The sequence below is a fragment of the Oryctolagus cuniculus genome, chromosome 14 (assembly GCF_964237555.1).
Source record: "Oryctolagus cuniculus chromosome 14, mOryCun1.1, whole genome shotgun sequence".
Classification (NCBI taxonomy): domain Eukaryota; kingdom Metazoa; phylum Chordata; class Mammalia; order Lagomorpha; family Leporidae; genus Oryctolagus; species Oryctolagus cuniculus.
This window is the reverse complement of record NC_091445.1, coordinates 16,404,593-16,432,591: the sequence shown is the minus strand read 5'-3', so window position 1 is coordinate 16,432,591 and position 27,999 is coordinate 16,404,593. Positions and strand designations below refer to the sequence as shown.

Below are 27,999 nucleotides of genomic sequence, written 5' to 3'. Positions count from 1 at the left end.
CAGACAATTGTATATCGTTTATATTTAAATTTTAAATGTTTTTGATGTGTTCTAGAAGTGTAATTAATTACAAAAATGAAAAAACTTTTGAAGATCTGGAATGCAGATGAGTTGTTATGGCCTAGCCCCTGGTTGGCTCTTTCCCGCAACTCAGTTCATCCTGGAAACAGATAGCTGTCTTCCCACTGTGCTTAGAGTTCGCCTTTTGTGTCTCACTGCAACCATCTTTGCTATCAGCATTTGCTCCTTCATGTTTTCCGTATCTATAACTTATGCCTGGGAGTGATAGCTACATAACATAGCACCTATCAAGTACCAGGCATTGTTTTACGTACTTTGCAAATAGTCATATGATTTTTTAAGATTTATTTTATTATTTATTTGAAAGGCAGAGTTACAGAAAGGCAGAGAGAGGGAGAGAGAGAGAGAAATCTTCCATCTGCTAGTCCAATCCCCATGTGGCTGCAATGGCCGGGGCTAGGCTGATCTGAAGCCAGGAGCTTCTTGCAGGTCTCCCACACAAGTGCTGGTGCCCACGGACTTAAGCCATCTTCTATTGCTTTCCCAGGCCAAAGCAAAGAGCTGGATTGGAAGTGGAGCAGCCGGGACTCAAACTGGCACCCATATGGGATGCTGCCACTGCAGGTGGTGGCTTTACTAGCTAATGCCACAGTGCCAGCCCCTCATGTAATCTTTATAATAGCCCTGTGAAGCAGGTACAATCATTGTCCTCAGTTAGATATGAGGAATTTAATGTATAGAAATATAAAGTAGCGGAGCTGGTGCCATGGCTCACTTAGTTAATCCTCCACCTGCGGCGCTGGCATCCCATATGGACACCAGGTTCTAGTCCCAGCTGCTCCTCTTCCAGTCCAGCTCCCTGCTGTGGCCCAGGAGGGCAGTGGAGGATGGCCCAAGTGCTTGGGCCCCTGCACCCACATGGGAGACCAGGAAGAAGCACCTGGCTCCTGGCTTCAGATTAGCGCAGCACTGGCCGTAGCAGCTTTCTGGGGAGTGAACCAAAAGAAGGAAGACCTTTCTCTTTGTCTCTCTCTCTCACTGTCTAACTCTGCCTATCAAATAAAAAAAATAAAAAAAAAAAGAAAAGAAATATAAAATAGCTTACACAACTGTTGAAGTGATAGAGCCAGAATTTAAACCCAGACTTTCTGGCTTTAACACCCATCCTCATAACTACTGTGCTATATTGCCACTCAAAAGAAAGCCTGGGTTATGGTGTTACCAGATTTGACCATTAAACATTATTCACTAAGGCATAGTACAACCTGTGTTTACCTCTGAGGTAAGTGTGAGCTCTATTTGAGATGAAGGACTGTTAAAGGCTGAGGAACCTAAGATTGCACAAGGTCAGAACCAAGATAGAAGTCTAGCTCAGCCCATCTCAGAATCAGTAAGTTTACCTCTGATACACACGTCCTTCTGTTTTTTTTTTTAAATGGATAAATTCCTAATAAATTAGGATTTTTTAATTAATGAGGGAATTCTGTATTTAAATAGCTTTTGCCTTTGTATTTTGTAAAGTATAAAATTATTTGGAAAACAGCATCATACCTAACGCCTGCTTTCCAAATTGAAAAGGTGCTTTTAAAAGTAAGAAGCATACATATTGTTCACATTTATATCAGAAAAAATAAAATGTCCTTATTCAGTGCCCATCACAATGTCAACACATACGAAATGTTAGATGGTAACATTCTAAAATTGTTTTTCTTCATTTTTTCCTACATATTGAAGAAAATATTATGTAACTATTATAACAAAAATTGAAATTGTAGGTGCTTGGTTCTTTGTTTTTACTTACTGTAAATTGGAGTTTACATGTCACTGTGAATAGAGGCCACTCAAAACTCTTATATTTGGAATTAAAATTAGAAGAAAACATGTGAGTCCCTGTTATTAACCTGCTACTTTATACCTTCCTGGTTTATCACAAGCACTTCACCAGATATTACTCTTGAAAAGCTGTACTTTTAAAGGCTATTGTATCACTCTTATGTTTTTCTCTCTCTACTTCCTTATGTAAAATAAAATGGTAAAGTTTTTGAAGTCTGAGTAAAGAGTATCAAACAAATGAATGATATATTTAGATATGCCTTAGGAAAAAAAGAATCTTACTAGATTAAGCTGAAGCTTAAAATCTTACCACTGTAGAAAACATTAGAAATATGAAAAGTGAACTTTATTGATCCTGTGTAGTCCCATTTTTTTCCAGTGACTAAATAAACCACTGTTTTAAGATGTCTTTGTCCTTTTGATAGCTACATAACAGATTCAAATAGTGAACTTTATGAGTGTATGGATAACTGATTTTCATATTTTGTATAGTGTTTTGCCAAAGAAAATCCGTACTAGTTAAAATTCATAGCTGTAGCAAGAGTTATAAAATTTATTTTTAATATTAGAAACATTTGCAGCATGCCTGATTGAAAAAGCATCTGCAGCTATGTTTTCAAATTTAAAATTCCAGAGTACAAAACAATTAAGGAATGTGCATTAATATATATTTATGTAGTTTTCTTTTTCCCTTGGTAATCTCTATACTACAGTTGCTGGCATTATAACTGCTATTTAAAATATTATTTTGACTTTTTTTATGGCATATGATAGGGTTTTCTAAACATGAAATTCTTAGTGAGAAACAGTTGTTTTCAAAAACAATAATGAAAATATTTAGGGGATAATTTTCGCTCACTCAAGTATTCCCTTGAAGACCTGATTAGGGGGCATTTTTGATTTAGCCTTATCAGTCGCCTGACTTGCCTTCAAACCATTTCACAGGGCTGGAGCCCGGTGTACTAACTTTGTGTACTAACTAGCTCTTGAGGTTATTATCCATTCTAATCAGATTTCAGAGTGATTTTGGAGCTGTAGACATTAACTTTCAAAGAAAAAAACAGCTTCTATACCAATAAGTTAACCACTATAGAGAACACTCTTTGGGGATAGGATAAGTTTTTCATCTGCGAATGATGACTGTAATTTTACATCTTGAATTATTTTTCCTATAACATTTTCATTTAGTCTTTGTTCGAGAACCACCTGAGACAGTATGTGCCTTTTTTAGATTTTTATTTCCTGTTGAAGAGTACAAACATACTTAAAACTTAACCTTCTGAAATGTCAGCAAAATTCAACTATGCCAAGAAATTTTAAGAAATCAGAGTTTTATTTGAACAGTCTCAAAAGTAATGCTGAGTGTTTCTCCTGTGATGTTCTCTTCCTCTTCGCTGCACTCCAAATCGCAGGAAGAGTTTTCAGCTGACTATTAAAAATAACCCACTTTAAGAATTCGCGGGAAGTGTGAGATGTTCATCAGTACATATTTACTGTCTGAAGCTGATATAGCTGTGAGGTTTTTTTAGATTCAATTGATCTATTGCGCATGTTCCCTCCCTAGGTTGCAGGACGTGCTTCTATTTGCATAAGGCCCTGGGCAAGGTTCTTTCTTGCATTGATTGGCCTGTCCAAGGCAGCCTGATGTGTTCTTGCATTGATCACTTTGTCTTTTCTTGGAAGACAGTGTTACCCTGAGTTCATCTTAAACATTCTAGGGAGAAGGTAAAACTTAACTGCAGATGTCTCAATTTTATTCAGATGTTCCTTTGAGTTTAGGCCCTTTTTGCAAGGATAAGTGTCACTTTTTTTTCCCCCTAATTTGGATGTTTCTGCAGTTTGAGTGCACTGTAGACTACATTATATTTTTAAAAGCAATGTTAAAGAAAATTGCAAGAGTGTATGCCACTTGTGCTATTTTTGTTTTTAAAACAGTGTATCTTGATTCCAGCTTGAAGCCATTTTCTTTAAAGAGAATCTCTTAAACCTGGACGTAAACTGAAATTTAATGGTTTTGCAGTAGGTTACCACTTGTCTTTACGAACATTATAGATTCCTTAGTTTCAGTGAGACATGTGTTGCTTTATGTTTAAGAAAAAAAGAAAGAAAGTTATTTATTTCACTGTGAAACAGTGGTCCAGAATGACTTATCTAGTGCTATTCATCATTATTAGTATTGGTAATGTGAATCGTATAAACTTGTCATATAGGGAAATGATTAAGCAGCTCTATAGCAATTATGGATAAAATATATTACATAACTTTTCCAGAAGTAGGATGTTATCTGGGGGCAATGGAAACTTGAGTTTAAGGATTAAGTCTTCAACCAAATCTGTGAGAAACTGAGCAATGAATGTTTTGCAGCTTAGCACTCTTATTGTTCCGGTTCTTAAATCAACATTTATATTGTCTGCCCAAGAACATATTTGCCTACAGAGCTAATTGTCAAGAAAATGCCCATTACCTCCAACCTATCTACTGCATGTTTGGTGAGGAACTGGCAAGACAAACGTAGGGTCCTGTCAAGATGCAAGGCAGTGTCGTCCTCACATCAGCTCGCTGCTCCACCAAAGCCTATGTGAATTTGTAAGGAGGTTACTTTTGGCAAAGATTGAAGAAATGTGTCATGGCTGAATTTGATTATTGTGCTGTTGGTAATTAAACTCTGCTTCGACAATTCCTTAATGGTTTTAGAAAGCATATTTAGTAACACCTACTGCAAATCAGGATATTCTCATATGTACTGCTTTATTTTTGTTTAAACAGGTCACTGTTTTTGAGTACTATCAAAGTATAGAAATTAAATTTTACACAAAAGCATGCCATCAGTTACTTCAGTCACTGATATTACTAGAATCAGTCAGTAAATCAACCATAGAAATCAATTTTTATGTTAGTAATTATTTTATACAGTTTGATACTAAAATATTAGTTTTTTTGCTTACTTTGGAAATGCTAAAATTCTTATTTCAAAATTAAACCTGGAGTGACTTAAATGTTTACTATACAAGCTGTTGCTTACTTGCTATTTTAAGGTGTCTTATAAAAACTGTAATATTAATGAGGTATAATAGGAGTTACATGAAAGTTATCCAGCAAGTGTCTGTAAGCAGAATGATGTTAACATAAATATCATGTTAGGAAATATGACCTTACTCTTATTGCATATAATAAAAAATTATATTTGTATTGGAAAATAACTAGAATGTTGAAAATTTTCAATAATTGTATATGTCATAAAAATATGAAAAATTTACTCATAAAATAGTAACTATTTTCTGAAGTTTATATAATTTTGATAGTTTGACAGGGGATTTGTGGAAAGAGCAGTGAAGAGGGCATATAAAAGTATTAAAATGGAAAACCTCTTTATGAACTAAAACCAGCTCTTGAAAGCTGAATCCAGTCTGTGGAAGCACTAACATCACACTGCAACTTTTGTTCAGTGTGTAGCAACTTGGTTGCAAGTAAAGCTCTCTGAGTGGAGCTGTATACTGTTTGTACATTTTTCTCAGCTAAAATGGAATGTACATCGTCTTGCATAATTCACTTGTCTCTGGTGGTTAAATCTGCCTATCTGAATGAGCGAGTGTGTACCTTAAGCTTCTGCTAGATAGAAAATAATCTCATGAGTGGAAGAGAGCTCTTTTACCTCAGAAGTCAGAAGAGTCTATATATTTCACAGCAACCCATGATCAAACAAGCTAATTCAGATGCTGGAAAACGCCTTTGCTTAGCTATGTGAGGGAACTGTCGACTGCGTACGACCAACAAGTGTATGGTGCGAGAGGAGATCCACTGAAGCTCTTTAGGAGGCTGAACGGCAACCTCAAACACCAGTGACCTTGGACAACTCCAGATAGATACAAATATGCACTCGGGCTTACCAGTCTCTCTGCCATATAATTCAGTCAAAACTGCTCTATTTCTTCCCCCAAGATTTATAGTACGTAATCAGCTTCTTGTGTGCACCCAAATTGGAGAAATGTATTTCGGCATTTGGTGGGAAATAAAGGAGCTTAGCCTCCGAGTCACTGTCGGGGTGCAATATAAAGCCTGCTGTTTTCATTGTTGCTCAAGTAATACCCAAGACCCAGACAGGAAGAGCACCTTCTCCAGACTCCCGTGCAGGGATAGCAAACTCGGAGTCTGAAGGCTGTTCACTGTGCGCCCATTCTTTACCAAGCATTGCTGGGGGAACTGGGGGGCTTGGCTGTGAGATACTGGGAAACATGAAGAAGGTGAAGCAGCCAGTAAATACGAATCCAGTGAAATCAGTTACTTCCCACCCCTGACTCCCCACCCCCAATCGAATGTAGAAGCTAGGTGTTACCAAACAAACAAACAAACAAACAAAATTCTTCCAAGCTTATAGGCTTTCAGAAATAATAGTTGCTGCATCACACAGAGCAGGGTACACTGATCTTAGCCCTGTTTTCATTAGTTCCCTTTGACAAAGGATCATAAGTTTAGATTGATGATTTCTTGGAGCTACCATGTGTCTGGTGTTTGAATATTTGAATGTGAGAATTTCTAATAAAATCATAGTAACTTTGTAGTAAAGTTACTGTATTACATCATTAATCATTAATTATGTAGTAAAATGCATCTCTTTATAAAAATATCAAAAGAGGCAGTTTTGTTTGGCTAATGAAAGAAAATTTGGTGTCTCTCTACCCAGAATATGCCCTAAGTTTCTTATCACTCTGTATGAGATATTAGATAATTATTCTTTATCTGTAGTCCTTAAAATTTGCATTTAAATTGTAACTTTCATTGTTAACTCATATGAAAGTTCCAAAATTTTCAAGATAATAAAAAGTTAAGTGTAAAAGATCACTTTTTAAAAGATAGTCTTTGTTTTAAGAAAAAGTTACCTTGCTGAGAAGTATAGATAAATTAAAACTTATGTTAATTTCATAGTGAAATAGTGATTTTGTGCTTTTCTCTTATTGTATTTCACCCCTGCTCCAATAAAATATAAATGAACAATCTATGAATATATTGGCTAATAAGCACATACTAACCAGTTGGTAAATATGAGCAATTCTACAGGGTATTTAAAATCTGTAACTTAAAAGATAATGTGGAAGGCTGACATTTACTTTATGCTGTATTTGTTCTTTCCAACTTTTAATGATATTGAATCATTTCTGTAAGTATAGTACTATTTTATCATCTTAAAGAGAATGTTTAGTAGGGTAAGAGTTCTTGATTAAAAATTATGCTCAATTATTTGAGACAGAAGTTTGATTGTTTGGGTGTGTAGAGACTCTTGCTGAATCATCTTTACAGATGCACGAATGAAGAGATGTTTACTTGGTAGATACTTAGATGAATATACATCTGTGAAGGAGAGCCCTTCCTTTGAAGATATTTATCTTTCATGTCTCTTTTTCTGCATCTAAGCACTTTATAAGAATCATCTCATTTGGAGCAGTTTAGAACATATATGCAAAAGAAAATATGTATTTTAACATTTTTATGTAGGCTTTAGGAAATTAAAACTAAAATCTCACATTTTAAAATTCGTCATTGTTTGGTGTTCGTGTACATATATTTCCAAACTCTTATCTGAGATGTTCTAGAAAGGATTCAAATATAATCATGGGGGCGTTAATGCTGATAATACAATACACGAATTACAAACTTTTGCATTCCTTTGACCTTATAGGAAGGATAAGAGCTCTGTTTCTGGCTGTGACAGACTCAGCCTCTATAGTCTCCTTACTCCTTGCCCTGCATCTTTTTCCTGCCACAGGCATGGCTGTGCTCACCTTTCCAATTTTTCCTACAAGGAAAACCTGGCTGTGGACATTTATTCATACAGTCCCCAAATCAACATGCATAGAAATGTTGTAGGTTAAGTCTAAAAATTTTTTACTGTTTAATCTCCAAAAATGGAAGCTTTTCTTAATAGTGTTCCATCTTGGCCTTTAGAACAAACCCTGTTTTTCTTGAAACTTCTGGGAACTGATGTAGGTGAATTCTGGGATAGGTTTGGCGATCTCCCATCACTTTTCATTTATATAAATAGCCAATGACTCCCCAGACAGTCCATAATTGAATTAAGATGAGTATGGGAAATAGCTCTAAAGCAAAACTCTATAAAAGACTTCACAGAATGTAACATCTACCTGTGTTTAATGGTTTGCCTTTTGAAGAGTTGTGGGAAATTGCCTGATGTTTAGGGCCAGCTGCAATGATATGCTATGCAAGTGTTCTGTGAAAGAAAAACAGGCCTCATCTTTTATGATGAGACACGCAAATTTGGATTTTCACTGTTACCTCTATAAGCAGGAACTGGTTATCACTGACAAGGTATAAAATTCCATTGCTGTGGATATTTTTACTAGAAGTAACCCATAATTCTTAATGCAAAAAAATGTGTGTTAATATAATTAGCACAAATATGAATGTGTTCATCCATGTTTTGTTTTCTTCTGAATATTACCTAAATAGTGTGACAAGTAAGAACAGTGTTTTGGTTACTTTTTAACCCAAGATTCTAATAAGCTTGCCAAAGTTAATCTTCCTAAAAAAATAAGTAAGCATTTTAGAACTTTTTCTAAATTTGAATAGTTGAATGTCAGCTTCTATTTTCATCAGAACTTATTGTGAAGAGCCTAAATATCCATCTATTCTTAAATATCATTCTGGACATTGTGCTTAAACTATTGGATTTGCACCTTCCTCATCTTAAAGATGGAGCATTTTAAATGCACATAGAGATATTTTCATAAAAGCCTAATTATATTCCTTTTTTAAAATGCAAAAACTGGTAGTATATGCATTACTGATTTAGTAGGAAACTGATTCTTAAATGGATTCCTATATAAATGCATGTTTTAAATAGTCTTGAAATTTTTGCTTTGTACTTTTTATGCAAATAAAATTAAGCAACAGTTTCCGTACTGATTTGTTTTTCATTAGTAGTTCTTTAAGATATGCTCATCTAGTTCTTGTGACTTTCTGCTTTTTTGTTGTGTGTTATTTTTATTTATACATGCATTTTTTCCATTTTCTAATTTGTCCCCATTTATAGATTCTTTGATGAAAATCACTGTTAACAAGTGACTTACTGTTTCACGGAGTGAGAAAGTTAACCTCACCTTTCTGTCACATACTCATCTATCACTCCATAAGTATCTCATGGGTCTCTAAAAAATAACTTGTAGGTTTTTTCACATACCAGATTTACCAGGAAAAAATTACCCCAAACTAAATTCCATAAGGCAATATTTTGAAAGTATTTGAATTGGGCATTACATTTTCTTTCAAAGAGAGATATACATTTTATCTATTTGTGTTTAAGATGTAGGATCCAATATTTGCAATATGCCCAATAAAATTGATAGCTTTTTTCACAATCAGTATCTAATACAGGCTAAATATGCTAACTTCTGTTATTAACAAAAACGAGAAAAATACTTGAATGCTCTTTACAGATTGCATTGCAATTCTGGGTGGGTTTGAAACCCTCAGACTCCGTGTGGCCATTCCACGTTAGCCATTCAGGCCGTGTTGCCTGTGCTGTGTATTCAGCAGTCCCTACTGGATGTCTTCACAGTGAGTGATTCTGCTCGGCTTGCTGACACCCGCTTCATGCATGGCCTGCTGTGCTGGCTGGAATTTTTTTCTGAGCTGCCTGGTACATTAAAGACATCTTGGCCATGTCAGACTATGTACAGTGTGTGTGTGTGTGTGTGTGTGTGTGCGCTCGCGCAAGTGCGTGCAGGCACACACACTCCTCACATGTGCACATTCCTTAGAAAATCAGTGTTACATAAGTGATTCTGTGTTGTCCCTTTATATACATGTGAGTCTAGAATTTGAATAATGATGACTTGGTAATTTATTGCATACATGCAGTTTTAATAATTTAGTTGAGTTAACATTAGCAACTTTCCTCTTGGCTTTCCTTTTCTGTGGTTATTGACACTAGGGGGCACTGCTTATCCTCAGTTCATCTTTCTTCAGGAAATGAGCAAAAATAGCTGATTTCTTTGCTCTTGCTTTAATTAACAATTGAATTTAGAGAACTCTGTGCTGTTTGATTCTTTGTTATTTTGGTTTTCTTCCTAACACCTATATAGCATACTGACAAAGGGGCTGGAGCTACTGGTTCTCACTAATAAGTACAGTATTCAGTGTCCACACTGTAACTTTTTTCACCGTTGGAAATGTCATTCTTGGCAAAATCAGAAGGGCAAGTTTGCCCAGCGATGAGGTTTAGTTCCCTTGCCAGCTGTGCATCTAGCCAGCAAGTGTGATGAACAGCTTTAGAAATCAAGTGAGAGAAAGAATTCAAGAGTTAGTGTGATTCATTTGGGTAAAGGTCAAGAGAGAGAGAGAACCAAAGGATAAGAATGAGAAGCACAAATAACAATAATTTGTGTTTTTTACCTTACATAAATTTCTTTTACTGTTTGTATTTGTAACTTTTCACATGTACTTAGTTCAGAAGTAACTTGCAGCCCTCTTAAAATATGGTAAAGACTATATTTAGCCTCCTGTTTCACCTGAACATTTGAAGATGAACAGATAAAAGTGAATGTACTGCCCCTCATAACTCGCTATTGATTACAGCTGTGGCCACTGTTGAAAATAAAATAGCAACCTAATTAACTATCATTTTCAGCTGAAAATCGTAATTTGAAATCTTTAAAATGTAAAGATTTAGTCTGTTTACTTTTTGGAGTCTTAATATGCATTCTAAATCTGAATTCTCATGTTTCACATTAAGGCACCGTGTGTAATCCCTAACAGCATTCATGATATCGTTGTGTTATATTTAATATATGCTTTTAAGATACACCTCCTTTCCTATGCCCTCCAAATGTGGAAAGCAACTACTAGTAGCCTATAGGTCAGAGAAAACTGCTTTACCCTGCTCTACTAAACAATTAGATCTATGATATTGGTAAAATGTCATAGTTTTCTCTCTTGTATCTACATCTTATAGATATATGAAAATATACAGTTGCATTGTGCCTTAGTTTTATTAGCTGGGTATTGATTTTTAACAAGAGGAACTAGGATAAAGTTTTCTTGCATATTTTAAAGTTTTCATGTAATCTTTTATATTCTGACCAAAAATAGACAAGCAAGATTGCTAGCATAGGGAAGCTTGGCCTGGACACCAGTAAAACCTTCGAACATAAACACATGGTCAGTTTTTAATAAAATTTACAAAATTCCTCTGCTCTGAGCACATCAAGTTGGTTTCCACTAAATGGGTACTTTAATGAGAAATTGACCAATCAATTTTAATTTTTCCTGTTTTAATTTTCCAGTGATTTCTTGATAGTGTTTGTTGAATAACTTATACTTTTAAATATATTACTGGTGGCCAGTTTCATGTCATTTAATAGAAAAATATTTTCAATGTTAACAAACAATTCAGAGAGAAATTCTGGCTGTTATTTTTCTTAGTTATTTTTCTCATTATTGCTATATGACATCATAACATTAGCCAATTTAGGTCCATCTCTGATCTTTAGTAATAGATCTGTCACTCAGAATAATCACCACCTAGTTAGACCTTATCAATTCGTAAACAAAACACTGATTAATCAATATGGGGCAGCGTTTGTGATATTCAACATTTTATAATTTGGAATGTTATTTTCCTGGTACTAACCATCTACAAGCAATCAGATGCCAGCCCATTTATAATAGGTTTTTCTCCTCCTAGCAGGATGTTGCTTTTGGCTATACAAAGTTAATTTCAGATACTGATACACTTGCATTAATTTTTGAGACATTGGCTGAGTGTAGTACAGCAGAGAATAACATGAACATCACACCAGTGTGCTGTAGCTAATCGCTTTTCACCTCAAGCCAGAGAAGCAGAGTTAATGTGAAGGCTGCACTGTGTCTTTGGAAAAGATGGAACCTGACAGAAGGGGTCTGAAGAGGCAGCTTCCTAAGGACCCTGAGAGAGGACCCTAGCAAGGCGAGGGAAGAAACAATAGCAGCACTCTCTAAGGGGGTAGGCTTTAACACTTACACTCCTGGACATCCTTGAAAATTTTTGTGATTAAAATAAATTATTATCTTGAATAACAGACCCATCCTCTTTCCAAACATTTTTGCCTCAGAAGGAGAAAGCTCATTGTAATGTTATCTTTTCAGAACCATAAGTGTTCTCTAAAAAACATATGACTGAGATGTTCATCAGCTGGGATGTTTGCTGTAATTCACCAATAAATTTGAATAATTTGACATAATTTCTGACAAAGATGAATGTTTCCACATTCATTTCCATAGTAAGGCAGTGTCTACATGAAGAAACCAGTTTGACTGACTTGACCTGCCAAACTGATCAGAAAAAGAACAAAACAACAGCCATTCAGTCCACAGAATTAAAGCAGTGTGTGTGCACAAGGCACCGTGGTGGCCTCTCAGCCCAAAACTTGCACCAAAGTATATCTCTGTGGAGCCCGTTGTGCTACAAGGAAGCGAAGAGCTGAGACACATGGTCAAAGGAACTAATGGTACATGTGCTGTTAGGTCATACCCGGTGTCCAGGGTAGAGGAGAGGCATTGTCAGTTGTGGATACTGCTGTAACGTCACACAGGAGGTGACACCTGAGTCATTTCATATCTTTTCTCATCTGTACAAAAAGCAAGTGGACTGGACAATTTCTACTGTCCTTGATGACTTTTCATTCTTCTTTTCTGTGTGATGTTACAGGTGGTACCATTATTATTAATACCAAAGCTGTTTTTTGTGAACAATGATGTTACTTATAAAAATTCACTCATCTACAAAAGACCATAGGAGATATAATTGTACTGCAGTCATTCCTACAAGAATACAAATTTTAAAGCAGTAGAATGTAACTTACCCCACTCCTACAAAATGAATAAAAAGTAGTGTCAACATCAAATTACCTTGTAGAAAACCTAATTACTGGAAAATTCAGTAATGAGTTCGTTGTCCTTTTTGTTTGAGTAGGAAAGGGACTAATAGATCATAGTATGTACTGATGGCTGTGTGGGAGAGACAGACTTAGGGAAGACTTGCTTTTCCTGACAACTTAGTGACAGAAAGTAGTATGGTAGATTTCATCATGACACCCACAATAAGGAGTGGCAGGTTGGGTTCTTATGAAAGTGGGTAAGGAATCAGAACTATGGAAAGTCAACATTTGTTCCTAATTTCTATGCCTAGTCTTCTTTTGTTCTCTATGGTAATAGACCTCCTCCCACTTTGTCATACCCCTGATTATGATACACCTTCCCCTCTAGGAGTCACTTTTATTCTTTTTTTAAACTAAATTCCTTCTTTTGACTTCTTTTGAATACCATTCATTCCTTTTCCTTTTTCGATATTTAACCATCATTCTTTCATATATATTACCTAGAGGAGCAATATGGAAGTACCTAACAATTTGCCACTTCCTTGCATCCTCAGTAAATTTTGTTTTCCAAACATGCCCATTTTGTTCTCCCATTTCTGCATCATGCCCATTTTACTTATACTCTCATTAGATAAAACCAGTGTGTAATTCTGTTTTGTATATTGCCTTTTATATTATTAACACTCGGTAAAATAGTGTAAGAATTTCAGCCTGCAGTACTGTCAATCTGTCACCTTTCATGCACTACTTTAAAATTCTGAAAATGTAAATGAAGTAATTAACCTGATATGAAACAGTGACATATAATTGACTTTCTAAATTAGTGAACTACTGACTCTTTTTTATATCTTATAAGATTCCATATTGGCTAAATTGGCTACTTAACAAAAGGTGTGATGTAACAAAAATTCTGCCTCCTACTGTAATAAATGCTGATGCTTATTAAACATCCTGTACCTTGCTGCCTAAGTGCTATATTTATTTTAGATTCTTACTGTTTAAATTATTTCATACTCATGAAACAGACAATATTTAATGATAGTGGAATACAAATTTTAAATCATGGACTAAACTGGTGGAATGTACCCCAAAGAAGAGCTGAGGAATGAATACATGAAAGAAAATGGAATTTTAAAAAATAGCCTTGAGAATAATTCTCCTTCACTCACACATAAACCTTTCCTCAGTGTAAATTTTTCAGCGCGCTCGTGCCTCCGAGCTGTCATCAGATGTCTAAATGATAGGTTTCAGGGTTCCTCTCTTCCTGTTAGTGATCTGAAGTGCTACTCCACTGTTTTCCATTAGGATAGATACTGATGGAGGACACTTAGTGTATAGTGACTGTTGTTTATGGTTCACTAGTATATGAACTCCAAGGCGCTCTTTTCCTACATGAAGTGTATGTGCACGTTCTCTTGTCTGTGAAATGAAGACGCAGCCCCAACCATAGAGGTAAATAGCTACTTTCCATCCAATTCCATCTTTTCTCTACCCAGTGTGCCTATGGTTTTGTGCAATAGAGTCCCCAAAAGTCCTCTCCCAAATACACGTTTCAAGCCATTTATTTCTGTCACTTCAGAAATGTGAGCTGTGCTTTCATGGGAAAAATGTCTCTAACATGTAATCATAATCATATTTTTAAAACCCCAACTTAAAGAATTGTCCTACTTTCGTTGGTCAGTGTGGTATGCATTTAAATAGCCCTTGCAAGTGTTTAGTTGAATAGAAATCTCTTCCTCTAAGCATATTCATTTGGATGCCTACACAGGAGCAGAAGCTCCAGGTATTTAGCAAAAGTTCCTAGGTAGGATAGCCATCTGGAGATCCTTGTTCAAATATTTTCAAACAATGTGAAAGCCTGGGACTTACCCTAATTACAGTGATGTCATTGTCCCATTTTTAAGTGATTGTCAACCTCTCCCAGTGTCTGACTACCATAGTAACCCACAGTCCAGCAGCACATCCTGTTTTATGAACATTCATATTTTGATCCAGCTGGTACCCCCAACCCACATATGCAAATCACATCCGTGCCACACCAGTTAAGCAGCATAAACCTGAACCTTACTAAACAGATGGAATCAGGCCGGCGCCGTGGCTCAATAGGCTAATCCTCTGCCTGCGGCGTCAGCACACTGGGTTCTAGTCCTGGTCGGGGCACCAGATTCTGTCCCGGTTGCTCCTCTTCCAGTCCAGCTCTCTGCAGTGGAGGATGGCCCAGTCCTTGGGCCCTGCATGCGCATGGGAGACCAGGAGAAGCACCTGGCTCCTGGCTTCGGATCAGTGCAGTGCGCCGGCCGCAGCGGCCATTGGAGGGTGAAACAACGGAAAAGGAAGACCTTTCTCTCTGTCTCTCTCTCACTGTCCACTCTGCCTGTCAAAAAAACAAAAAAAAAAACAAAAAAAAACAAAAAACAACAACAACAACAACTAAAGAGATGGAATCAAATGAAGATCACCTTGTATTTCTAAATGCAAACACTGAGAAATATGTAAGGGTTTGGAGCCACAAAGATCTGGTAAAGAATTACAATCGCCAGTGTCTTTAGGCCTCAATTTATATAGCACAGCTTTTATTTCCTCGTGACACAGGGAATGAAGGCTGAACTTGGAGAAACCATCCATGTGTTTCTACAGTGAAACTCCCTGTCCGTGCTTGCTCTTCCTTTCCCCAGCCAACATCAGAAGGCTGGGCCTTATTGTGACAGGCACTCGGTAGTGAGAAAGGCATACTTTATTTGAAGTCTGGCTTATTTTGTACATGGATAACATTCAGGTTTAAAATCACAGGTATACCTTGCTTTATCTAACATGTACATTTCACTTCCAGTTTAGAAAAATTGTATCATTGCCTAGTGTATTTGTTAGATAAGTTTTGGAATTTGTGATTTGGGTTTCTTTTTGTTTTCCAACAGTCAGTACTTCTCGTTCTCTTAGCTTTGTCTTCTTTTCTTCATGATGGTTAGTTGGCGAATAATATGAAATTTAGCAGTATAGTGTTGGATTGTAAGAAATCTAAAATCCAGGAGAAATCTACTTGTTCTGTTGGATGTTACTGAGATAAATCATGATGTGATCTTGAGCACAGGAGTAAGAGCGTGGATTACTAGGCAGATCAGAAGGATTATTTATATATGAACAGACAGTAGGCGAATTCTGTAATTTCAGTTATGACCTGTGACAGACATGGAGGTGCATACTCACTTGCACGTTCTATGAAGAACATATTGTCCCAGTTCTTGGGAGTGCCTTTAGCTATCAGCCTCATTAAGGATTGTTTGAGCTATGGTGGGGGCCATTTTCAAAGACAGGGCAGTGCAAGAAATTATAGGCCAAGTCATCTGAACCCGATGTGCAAAAACTCTGAGGGCCATTCTAGGTCCAGAGCTCTCCTGGGAGCTGTACAAGGCTGTTAATGGGCATGCACGTCACCATGACTTCTCTTTCTCTTTCTCCCTCCATTTCTGCTTTGTTCCCTTCCCTTCTCCAGATGTTGTCCTTAAGGAGTCTCCTTTATAAACATCCTGCCTGCTAAATCCTATCTCAGAGTCTGTTTCCTGGGGAACCCAGTGTGCAATGTAAGCCATTTCTAAATCCACCAAACCAGACATCTCTCTCACTAGCCATCACCTTCCCTGATCTATCCCATTTCTGTGAATAACACTTTCATTCATCCTACAATTTGTTAGCACCTGTTCTGTGTCTATCATTGTAAAGGTAATGGGGATGTGGTATTGACAAACACAGTCCTGTCCTCAGAGCCTACTTTTCAGTGGGAAGGAAGGACCATGAGCAAATTGTTGCCAGTATAACTATGTTCTAAGAAAGAAGGTAGATGTTATATACACATAGCCATGAGTATAAAGACAAAGGAGACAGGTATCTGGTGTAGCAGTTAGCATGCTGCTTGGGATACCAGCATCCCATACCAGAGTCCCTGGGTTTGAGCCCCTCTACTACTGATTCTAGCTTCCTGCAGATGTATATCCTGAGAGATGGAAGTATTTGAGTCCCTGCCACCCATATGGGAGACTCAGATTGAGTTCCTAGCTCCCTGCTTTGGCCTGTTGTTGTAGGCATTGGGGAAGAACCGGCAGATGGGAGATTAAGACTCTCTCTCTCTCTCTCTCTCTGCCTTTCACATAAACGGGAGGAAAAAAATTAAGACACAGAACTTGGAGTTAAAAGGTTATCTGTGCCACTTAACAGGTGAATGTAGGCAAGTTACATAGCTTTCTGTAGACATTATGTTCCTCATCTATAAAACTGGTGCATAATCCCGCAACTGTCAGTCAACTTAGAAAGGAATTGTTCCGTCTCTCTGCCTTTTAAACGAATAAAATACATTTAAAAATATTAAGCTAGACATATCCTACCTTTAAAAAATAAAAGAATTATTCAATTCAATGAGATAACCCATATTTCAGATACTCAGATATTAAGGGCATCTACAGAACATGGCTGAACCTGCCCTACTCTCCTAAATTGTGAATTCTTCCTGAAAGTCAGAAATCATTCCTTCCTAAACTTTATGATGTAATCTGTTGCGTAGGACAGTTGACCAGGACTGCTTTCCTTGTTAACGCCAGGTAACAGAGTTTACTATCTTTAAATTGTATAAAAAAGAAATAGGGGTGATTTGAGCTGAATTTTTATAAAAAATATTATTAATATAGACAGTAATTCTGAAAGCCTTAATGAAAATTCAGATCTACCAAACATTTATGTAAATTCCATGTAAAGATTTTTTTTAAAGATTTATTTATTTGGCCGGCGCCACAGCTCAATAGGCTAATCCTCCACCTAGCGGCGCCGGCACACCGGGTTCTAGTCCCATTCGGGGCGCCAGATTCTTTCCCGGTTGCCCCTCTTCCAGGCCAGCTCTCTGCTGTGGCCCGGGAAGGCAGTGGAGGATGGCCCAAGTGCTTGGGCCCTGCACCCCATGGGCGACCAGGAGAAGCACCTGGCTCCTGCCATCGGATCAGCGCGGTGCGCTGGCCACAGCGCACCAGCCGTGGCGGCCATTGGAGGGTGAACCAATGGAAAAGGAAGACCTTTCTCTGTGTGTCTCTCTCTCACTATCCACTCTGCCTGTTCAAAAAAAAAAAAAAAAAGATTTATTTATTTGAAAGGCAGGATTACAGAAAGAAAGGGAGAGACAGAGGGAGAGGAAAATCTTCCAGCTGCTGGTTCACTCCCAAGGTGGCTACAATGGCCAGGGCTGGACCAGGTTGAAGCCAGGAGCCAGGATCTTCTTCAGGTCTCCCACAAATACTTGGGCCATCTTCTACCACTTTACCAGGCACATTATCAGGGAAGTGGATTGGAAGTGGAGCAGCTGGGACATGAACTGGTGACCATATGGAATGCTGGGGTTGCAGGCGATGGCTTAACCTGCTGCAGCAGTATGTCTGCCCCATGTGTAAAGATTCTTAAGAGAAATGTGTTAAGTAATATATTCTCCAATATTCTGGATTTTTACTTTATGTCTTTGCAGTGGGAAGCCTTATTCCCTTTACCTTTGTTTTTCTCAAACCAAAAGAGAATGATGTGAGCTAAGACTTAAGTGCAGTACCTGTCTCCCAGCCAAGGGTATATACCTGGCCTTCCTGAACCCAGTGAATTATTTTGCTACAAGTTTCTAAACTAGCCAATGATTGGCGATTCTTGAATATTTACCTAAGAAATACTATCTAAGAAATATATCTAAAATATACCTAAGAATTTCAAGATATATAATGCCAATTAATAAAGGTTTATAAGTGATTTTTAAACTGCATATTATCAGCCTCTTTACTACTTATTTGTGTTGGAAGCATTTCTTTGTATATAGTTTATTTATAAAGTTTTAATTTTTCTCATTTTTCCATCTAAGACTGTGACACCATTTAAATATCTTTATTGCTAAGCGTGCCTTAGGTTTGGGGTTCTTAATATTTAGTCCTCACTGATACTTCTCTGTCTACTTTATTTGTCATTGTAATTTTCATACCTCTGTTTTGTAATATCTCGCCTTCTACAGTCAGTCGTATAACATATAAATTTTTAATCAAATTATCTAGATAATCACATACTGTTTTCTTAGCATCTGACCTCTTTTATTTTTTTCTTTCAGTTAACATCTCTTACATAATAAATGCTAGCTGTTTGCTTGATTGGTAGAGTAAGTTTTGGCAACTCTTGCCTCTTTTTGCCCCCACATCGTGTATTTTTGTAAAGCACTGGTCTTCTTTCCCAACTTTGAGACTGTCAATCACTCAGTGTTTGCTTTGCTTTTCTTTCCCTTTAAACCTACCTTACACATGCTTTTTGTTGGGGCGGCAGCCTGCACGTGGCAGCATGGTCCAGGCAGGAAAGGAAAAGGAAGTGATTACTGCTCTCTTCTGGCTGCCTGCAATAATAAATCATAGCTTGCCATTCCCTAACTGGTGGCTGGAGACTTATCTTCATAAATGCATGTGACCCAAGAAGTTTCAGTTTACATACCCTAGCCCTTGGTGTTCTTGCCTGTGGAGAGCCTTTTCCTTCCTGAAATTAGACAAAGGTTGCAAGAATTGAAGCTAAGGCTTCAAAGCCCAGGAAGCAAGAATGTTGTCTTATCCTGTCACTGCGGTGGAGGCCAGCTGGCCATGTTTACCTAACCAGGGTGTGAGATGCATGCCCATCTGTGAGGGGCTCAGGCCCTCTCGGAGGCTTGCTCTTAAGTTTTGAATTTAGGAACCTTTTGAAATGCTTCTTGTATGTTTTCCTACAGGGTTATTTTTATAGTGACCTATTATATAGGCTTGGGGCATATGATTAAATTTCTAAGCATTGAGTAGAATGAAACTTTTATAAGATTTCCCTTTTACTAGAGTAACATTTAACATCTGTGTTACACATATAGTGACCAAAGTATTTACCATCCGAACTCTAAAACTTTTAACAGTGAAAGGGGGATAGTATTAATAATTAAGCCAGCTTAATAGGCAGAACCAGGACTGTCGTGGGCAACCTGGAATGTATGGCCATCCCTTTTATTCCTAATTATTCCCTTTAAAAACATTCAGGCAAGCCCAAATCACTTTATAAACTTGAGAAAGTGGTGGCAGAGATGGGAGTAGTTGGTTGCACTTCAAAATTGCTGCCCTATTGATGTCACTGAAGAGTACATAGATTCCGAGTATAAAGCAAAGAGTACATTTTAGGAATCAGAGATAAATGTCTAGATAGTACTAATTAGTAGCTAACTACTGAACTCTTGCATGCCTTATTTTTACTTCATCAACCCTGTTAGGTGACTACTATTATTCACATTTTTGTGGTTTTTGCCATGATTAACCAAAAATAAAAATTAATTATATCTAATTTATTATTAATTATATCTAATTCCTTTAACGCTGTAATTGTCTTTCACGGGACATACTTTATATCTTTGTGACTGGGGCTGTCAAGCCATGGCTCCATGCTTTGTTACCAGCTCGAGTCATTCTGAAAGGGTTCCTTCGTGGGACGAAAGTAGAACTGCCACAGTATTACTTCAGCAATTCTGTTTTCATTTTCAAGTATATGGTGCCCTGACTGGTCTAGTATTCTCATTACAGGATTTTAAATAGACATACTAATCAGTACATTTAATCAAAGGAAAAAGCAGCCCTTTATATATTTTTCCTTTGTGGATCTATGGAGGTTTAAAACAAGTCTTGAAAGGCATTTATAAACCAGCTTCTGTTGGTTTCTTCTAACCAAGTGAGGAGAATGTGCTAGTATTAGTGTAAGAAGTAGTTGACATTGAGTGTTTCTGTGGAATCACCTGTTATGATTGTGTACTTTGTGCTAGGTCTTTCAGGGGTGGGGAATTTTTTTCTGCCAAGGGCCATTTAGATATTTATAACATTGTTTGCAGGCCATACAAAATTATCAACTTAAAAATTAGCCAGGGCCGGCGCCAGCATAGTGGCATAATGGGTAAAGCCACCACCTGCAGTGCCAGCATCCCGTTTGGGTGCCAGTTCAAGTCCCGGCTGCTCCACTTCCAATCCAGCTCTCTGCTATGGCCTGGGAAAGCAGTAGAAGATGGCCCAAGTCCTTAGATCCCTGCACCCATGTTGGAGACACAGAAGAAGCTCCTGGCTCTTGGCTTCACATTGGCGCAGCTTTGGCTGTTGCAACCATCTAGGGAGTGAACCAGCAGGTGGAAGACCTCTTTCTCTCCCTCTCTCCCCCTCTCTTTAAAAAAATTAGCCTGCTATAGATTTATTGGAATTTGAGTCCCACCTGTGGTTGCCTTGGCAAGGATGGATCAAATAATTTCTCAGGCCTTATATGGCTCATGGGCTGGACATTGTTCACCCCTGCAACAGCTTTACATTTCATTCATTGAATACAATAACTCTGTGACTGTCACGCATTTATTGCCTGCATGACACTCCCCTGACAAAACTGAGGCACAGAAAAAGTTGAAATAATTTGCTGAAGATAGCATTTTCAGGAGAGAGCAGGGTTTAAACCTAAACAGTGTTACTCTGAACTCCTTGAATTTAACTACTGCACTTAACTTACAATGACTACTTGCTTGAAAGCCTCATCTCTCAATAAAGAAAAAGTAAATGAAGATTAGAGAAGTGCACCGAGTAGCATGGGAGAGTTGAAGTTCATCCTGTTCTGAACACCCTGCTGGGCAGTGTAGTCTTCGCATTTCATCTACTGAAGAGTGTGTGTTTCATCATGCTCACTAGAGGCGCTAGTGCCTTGGGTGCCAGAACCCAGGTTTTACTGTTACAGCAACCATGATACTTGCTCTGCGAGTAGCCAGCTACTGGGACAGACTTGTTCAAAAGACCTTCAGGAGGAGTAATAAGCAGCTGTGTCAGACATTAGCAGATTCAGAGTCTGCCAAATGCTGTGTTCTCTGATCAGTCACCTTCTTACAGGGCACACGTGTAAGCAAGTGAGCCTGATAGCACAGGGAACACGTGGGCAAAAATGTCGAGTGATAGGACAGGTGTGTGGTAAAATATTATAGTTTATCAAACGATATAGACTGCACTTAAGCAGAGGCACTGAGTACAATTATAATCTGCATAATGAAGGTGTGAAAGGGACCAGCTTTTTACACTTTTTCAAACCTTTGAAACAAGTTAATCTGAAATCTTAACTCAAGGAGCAATAGAGGGAGCTAATCTATTTATATATACACATACATCCTTTTTAAAAAAAGGCATCTCAAACCTCAACTGTGCCATTAACTAGAGTGATGATTCATTCATGCTCACACCGTAGTAATGAGCTTCGGAATTATAAACGTACAGTTGTGTCAGATCCCGCTCTGAAAGAAACACGCGTTATTTGATTCTCTTTCAGAATATTCTTTCCTGTACAAGGAATTCACATGCTGTAACCCTCACAGTACATGTGTATAACACATGTCATAATTTAGAAGGAAGATAAGGGTTTTACTGATGGAAGGCCTTTAAACATTCCCCTCAAAAACACGTTTAAGACTTATTATATTCATATGCATGAATTTCAAAATTTTGGGACTAAAATAAACTTATTCTTTAATTCTATTTTTCATTAACTTTTTGAAGTCCACTCATATCTTAGACATAGATCTGGGCCCGCATCCATCCTTACACATACTACTAACTCTAGCCCACACTCCCTCTTTTTTTTTTTTTTTTTTGAGTCTTGAGTATTTACTATCATTATTTTCAATATAAATTATTTAAGTAGAAGTTTATATAATTTTAATTTTTAATAATGGCTGTGGTTAGCTATCAGTTCAAGCAATTTTGAAAAATTTAACATTGGGCTCTTGCAAGACAGTACTGATCCTCTTTGAGTAGATCTCCTTGGACTATACAATACAGGGGAAGGAATTATCCTGACTCTCATGGTTGTCAAGCCACAAATATAGGAATATAAAATTATCCTTTAATGTCTTTTAGATTAGGGTGAAGCCAATCAATGCAGATTTCCCTTCTGCGTAGCCTGGGATATTGAATGGGGTTAACTCAGAATTTTCAAAACCCTGGTCCAGAGGTACGCCCGAGACCTCATGGCAGAGCATCCCTGTGATACCCCCCTGTCTTCAGAGTACGCTAAATTAAACTTTAGTTCAGCTCAAGTGAGAGTCTGTGTTTTTTCCTCTGTGAAAAGTAGATCATAATAGAGTACTGGGACCAGCGCCGTGGCTCACTAGGCTAATCCTCCGCCAGCGGCGCCGGCACAGCAGGTTCTAGTCCCGGTCGGGGCGCCAGATTCTGTCCCAGTTGCCCCTCTTCCAGGCCAGCTCTCTGCTGTGGCCAGGGAGTGCAGTGGAGGATGGCCCAAGTGGTTGGGCCCTGCACCCCATGGGAGACCAGGATAAGTACCTGGCTCCTGCCATCGGATCAGCGCAGTGCGCTGGCCGCGGCGGCCATTGGAGGGTGAACCAACGGCAAAAGGAAGATCTTTCTGTCTGTCTCTCTCTCACTGTCCACTCTGCCTGTCAAAAAAATAAATTAAAAAAATAATAATAGAATACTGGGGTAGGCGGATGAAATCCAAGGAAAAGCTGCAGCAGTTGTCGGTGCAGAAAGAAAACTGAGGAACTCTGACAGGAAACCTTCGGCTTTGGCCAGGTGTTTATGAGAAGAGTAGTCAGGTGCATCATTTGAGGGCCTTGGAGAAGGGAGGCTATAGTGAGGGAAGCTGAGTGAACCGGAAAGATCTGCCTGATTATTGTAGAGAGAAAGCTGCAGCCCTTCCTGCATCCGAGCCGTGCTACATTGCTGCTGACTTTGGCCTCCCTTGCCTCTCCTCTCATCTTCTGGTCTTCAACTCGCCTGACTTACATAGCTTTCGCACTGGATAAGTTTATCTAGCTTCTCAGAGTTACTTCACTTTGAAAATCATAATCATGGAAGAAAAAGTAAAAATAAAGAAGCCCCCCCCCTCAAAAATGTTAATAATCCTATAAGCTTGCATGCAGGTGACATGTGATTTGACTGGTTGATTTAAAAGGCAGCAAGACAGAAAACTCCCATCCACCAATTCACACCCGGCTCCCCAAATGCCTACAACAGCCAGAGCTGGATCAGGCCAAAGCTGGGAGGCCAGAACTTAATTCGAATCTCTCATGTTAGCGGTAGGGACCCAACTACTTGAGCTATCACCTGCCTCTCGAGGTCTCATTAGCAGGAAGCTTGAATGAGGCGTGGATCTAGAGCTCAGCTAGAACCCAGGCACTCCAGCAGGGAATGAGGATGGGACATCCCAAGCAACATCCTAACTCCCATGTCACACCCCACCCTCCCCTAATGCTTTTGTTCTGTTCAGAGTACTTGCCATTTACTGAGTTGGACTTTTGTCCGACTAGAAACATTCAAAACAGTGAAAGGAAGAGCAGATTAATTAATTATAGTGAAGCTAAGGTGAAGACCGTTAGTAGATACATGAGTAGAATTAACAAGTAATAAAATATCATGACAGGATCGAATATCTTACATTAATTTTGAAATCATCAATACGTTTATAGAAATATGTAGTTTTCCCTCTTATCCTAGATATTATCTATTTTAGGACTGTAGTAATTTTAAAGTGTTGTTGATTGTCAGTTTTTGCTCAGAGCTGATTTCTATCTTAGTATGATCTTTAGAATTTCAACATTTCTGCCTGCCCTGATTTGGATCATTTTTAATCATTTTTTAAATGTTCAAGTCAAATAAAATTATATGTATGTATGTATAAGAACCTTCATCCACTACCTCCTAGGGTACCCATTAGCAGGAATCTGGAATCTGGAATGGAGCCAGAACTTGAACCCAGGCACTCCAAAATAGGATGTAGCTGTCTACCAGCAGTGGCTTCACCTAAGTGCACAAAGTGTCTGCCCCCTCTCTTATGTAATCTTGAATGAACCACGAAGTACCTAGTAAGTGACCCTTTGAACAACTGCATTTAATGTCATCAACTTCACATCTATACCACTCTTTCAAAAAGGATAGATAATATTCAGTTTTTGTTTATAAATGCTATCAAGTTAGATAAAAGTAAAAAAGATGATAGCCAGACATCACTATCCTAAAGCTCCCTAGTGTAATGGGCCATGCATGGTAAAGTTACACCCTTGTCTATAAAAAGGGGGCCAAGCTGACTCCCAAGGTAGAAAGGATTTTAACCAGCAGACCAAGAGAACGCCCCACTCAGCAGTCTTCTGGAGGAACAGTCCCAGCAGGATGAGCTTCTTGGTGAATTGCATCAAGACCAGGCCAGTGAGGCAGGTAGAGGGCTGTATTCAGTTGGGCAGGGAGCTGAGGTCTGCCCAAGGGAAGTCAAGGCCCACAAACACACACAAGTAACTGCTCCTCCCTTCTGTCTTAGATCATGGAATAGAGGTGCTTCTTTTTCTTTTAAAAAGGATAAAAATAATACATGGAGACTTTTAAATTTTAGGGTCTTAACATTTCTAGAGACTAAGATCCATCCTCAGATGGATCCTCTCAGTGGAAGCTGAGGATCCCTTCTCAGGAAAAAGATTCATATGCACATGTAGACAGAAGTTTGCAAGGAATGTCAAGCTGTCTACATCCGTAGCCTCTAACCAGACACCACAGCTCTACCTTAGATTGACATATAGAATAGACTTTTGGTGATATGGCCCCCTCTGTTTGACATTTCTGGGTTCTCCAGATTATTAAGGTCTTCCTTGCAGACTGTACTGTAGTGGTTATTTTTCTCCCCATCTGTGCCTCTACTCATTCCTTGCTTTAGCTATAATCCACCTAAGTTCCATCTCTTAAGCTGTCTTAATTCAGTCTGCTCCAACCTAGCATCACCACACTGACCCTGGTAGACAACAGTAAGGGAGAGAAGAGGACTGTGAACCAGGCTAATAAATGTAAAAAGCAAAGATTATGGGTAGAAATGGCAATTTCAGGTAGTTCCAAGACTACTTAATTAAGCTGTAGCAAAGCTGAAACAGAGGTAAATATTCGGAAAAATTAGGCTGTTAAGATGTTTCACTTATTCACAGTTCTAATCCTAAACAATCAAATATTTTAAATTTTTTTCTAGCTATGTTCATTTTTAAACTCTAAAGTGTTGTAATAGTGTAAGGGAATATCACATGGGGCTATGATGTGATGTAAGAAAAGTTGTACATCGTATGAAATGTCAATCAGGCAAAAATATGAATCTATCTAACACCTCTGTCCAGTTTATAGAATTTTAACCTGCATCAGGGTGGCATGTACCAATGCCATCTCACTAGTCAAAGTGATCAGTTTCAGTTCACAATTGATCATAATGACAGGATTAATAGTCAAAGGGATCACATAAACAAGACTAATGTCTGCTAATAGTAACTGAAAGAATTAAAAAGGAGAGAACAACTCAACATGGGAAGTGGGATACACAGCAGACTCATAGAAAGGCAGATGTCCTAAATAGCACTCTGGCCTCAGAATCAGCCCTTAAGGCATTCGGATCTGACTGAAGAACCCATGAGAGTATTTCAAGCATAGAAAGCCAAGACACTCTGGCAAAAAAAAAAAAAAAAAAAAACCAACAGCAAACCTAAATGAAAGATCTCCACGAGTGAGATCCCAGTGGAAAGAATGGGCCATCAAAGAAGGAGGTACCTTTCTCTGAAGGGAGGAGAGAACTTCCACTTTCACTACGACCTTGTCTAAATATGATCAGAGTTGGCAAACTCAAAAGGCTTCCATAGCCTTGGCAATCCATGACAAGAACCTCGGGTGATTACCAACGCCATAAACAAGAGTGTCAACTGTTAAGTCAACAACAGGAGTCCCTGTGAACTTACTCCCCATGTAGGATCTCTGTCCTTAATGTGTTGTACAATGTAAATTAATGCTATAACTAGTACTCAAACAGTACTTTACACTTTGTGTTTCTGTGTGGGTGCAAATGGTTGAAATCTTTACTTAATATATACTAAATTGACCTTCTGTATCTAGGATCTCTGTCCTTAATGTGCTGTACATTGAGATTTAATGCTATAACGAGTACTCAAACAGTATTTTTCACTTTGTGTTTCTATGTGGGTGCAAACTGTTGAAATCTTTACTTAATGTATACTAAACTGATCTTCTGTATATATAGAAAATTGAAAATGAATCTTTATATGAATGAAAGGGGAGAGAGAGCGGGAAAGGGGAGGGTTGCAGGTGGGAGAGAAGTCATCGGGGTGGGGGGGAGCCAATGTAGTCCATAAGCTGTACTTTGGAAATCTATATTCATTAAATAAAAGTTTAAAAAATTGACCTTCTGTATATAAAGATAATTGAAAATGAATCTTGATGTGAATGGAATGGGAGAGGGAGTGGGAGATGGGAGGGTTGCGGGTGGGAGGGAAGTTATGGGGGGGGGAAGCCACTGTAATGCAAAAGCTGTACTTTGAAAATTTATTAAATAAAAGTTAAAAATAAATAAATAAATCCTTTAAAAAAGAATTTTAACCTCCAGATTTTCTACTTTTGCATTAACTCCTCCACCTATTAATTCCTTAATATTATCTCATTTTTTAAATGACTCTTCTAACATCATTTTAAATAAATCTGCATATTTAACAACCACCGCAAAACTCAAGTCAAATATTTTAAAAGGCAGACATATTCTGAGAATATTGAAAAAACATGGTTTGTTTTGTAACTTTAGCAACAATTGCTCTAGATCTCTTAAAATGTTACCATTTAAATATAAGAGTAAGGACATACAATTTCTTCATAAGCCAGGTGTATTGACTATTGTAGAATTTTTTTTTTATTATTATCTGTTGCCACCAATGTGATCCAGTGAGAATCTGGCTTTCAAATAAAATGTAGAAGAAAGTAGCTTGCTAGTTAATTAATGTGATGCATCAAATTAGAGTCTTATTTTGTGTTTTTAAAAATATTTTTGGTATTGCAAGCTATATGTTTCAGAAATATTATGATGTTGATAACCAACATTGATTCTTCAGACTTCCACGTTACATAATCAGAAAACCTAGGACAGAAATTTTAAGGTGTGGATATACCACTGAGGCAGCATCCACAGTGAATTAGATACCCATTACAGCGTGTTCATTGAGAGGGGATAGACGTGTGCAGCAGTGAAAGGAATGTAAAGGAGGGAGAGATGTTGTTGGCTGTTAGTTCACAATATGGACAGGCACTGTATGTTATCAGAAGCAAGAAAGGCCTGCAGTGGTCTCTGTTTGACCTTTTCAGTGTTACTCAGAATTTGTCCATTTTAAGTGCACTATTATGTTTTTGATAGACAATTTATAGAAATTAATAGCAAACTATAG

General features: G+C 38.0%; 1 protein-coding gene across 12 annotated transcripts in view; it reads left to right on the top strand.

The window, feature by feature from the left end:
• The window catches only part of ARB2A (ARB2 cotranscriptional regulator A), a 472,110-nt gene that overhangs the window by 279,259 nt on the left and 164,852 nt on the right, over positions 1–27,999 (top strand). The gene's annotated exons all lie outside the window — the stretch shown is intronic.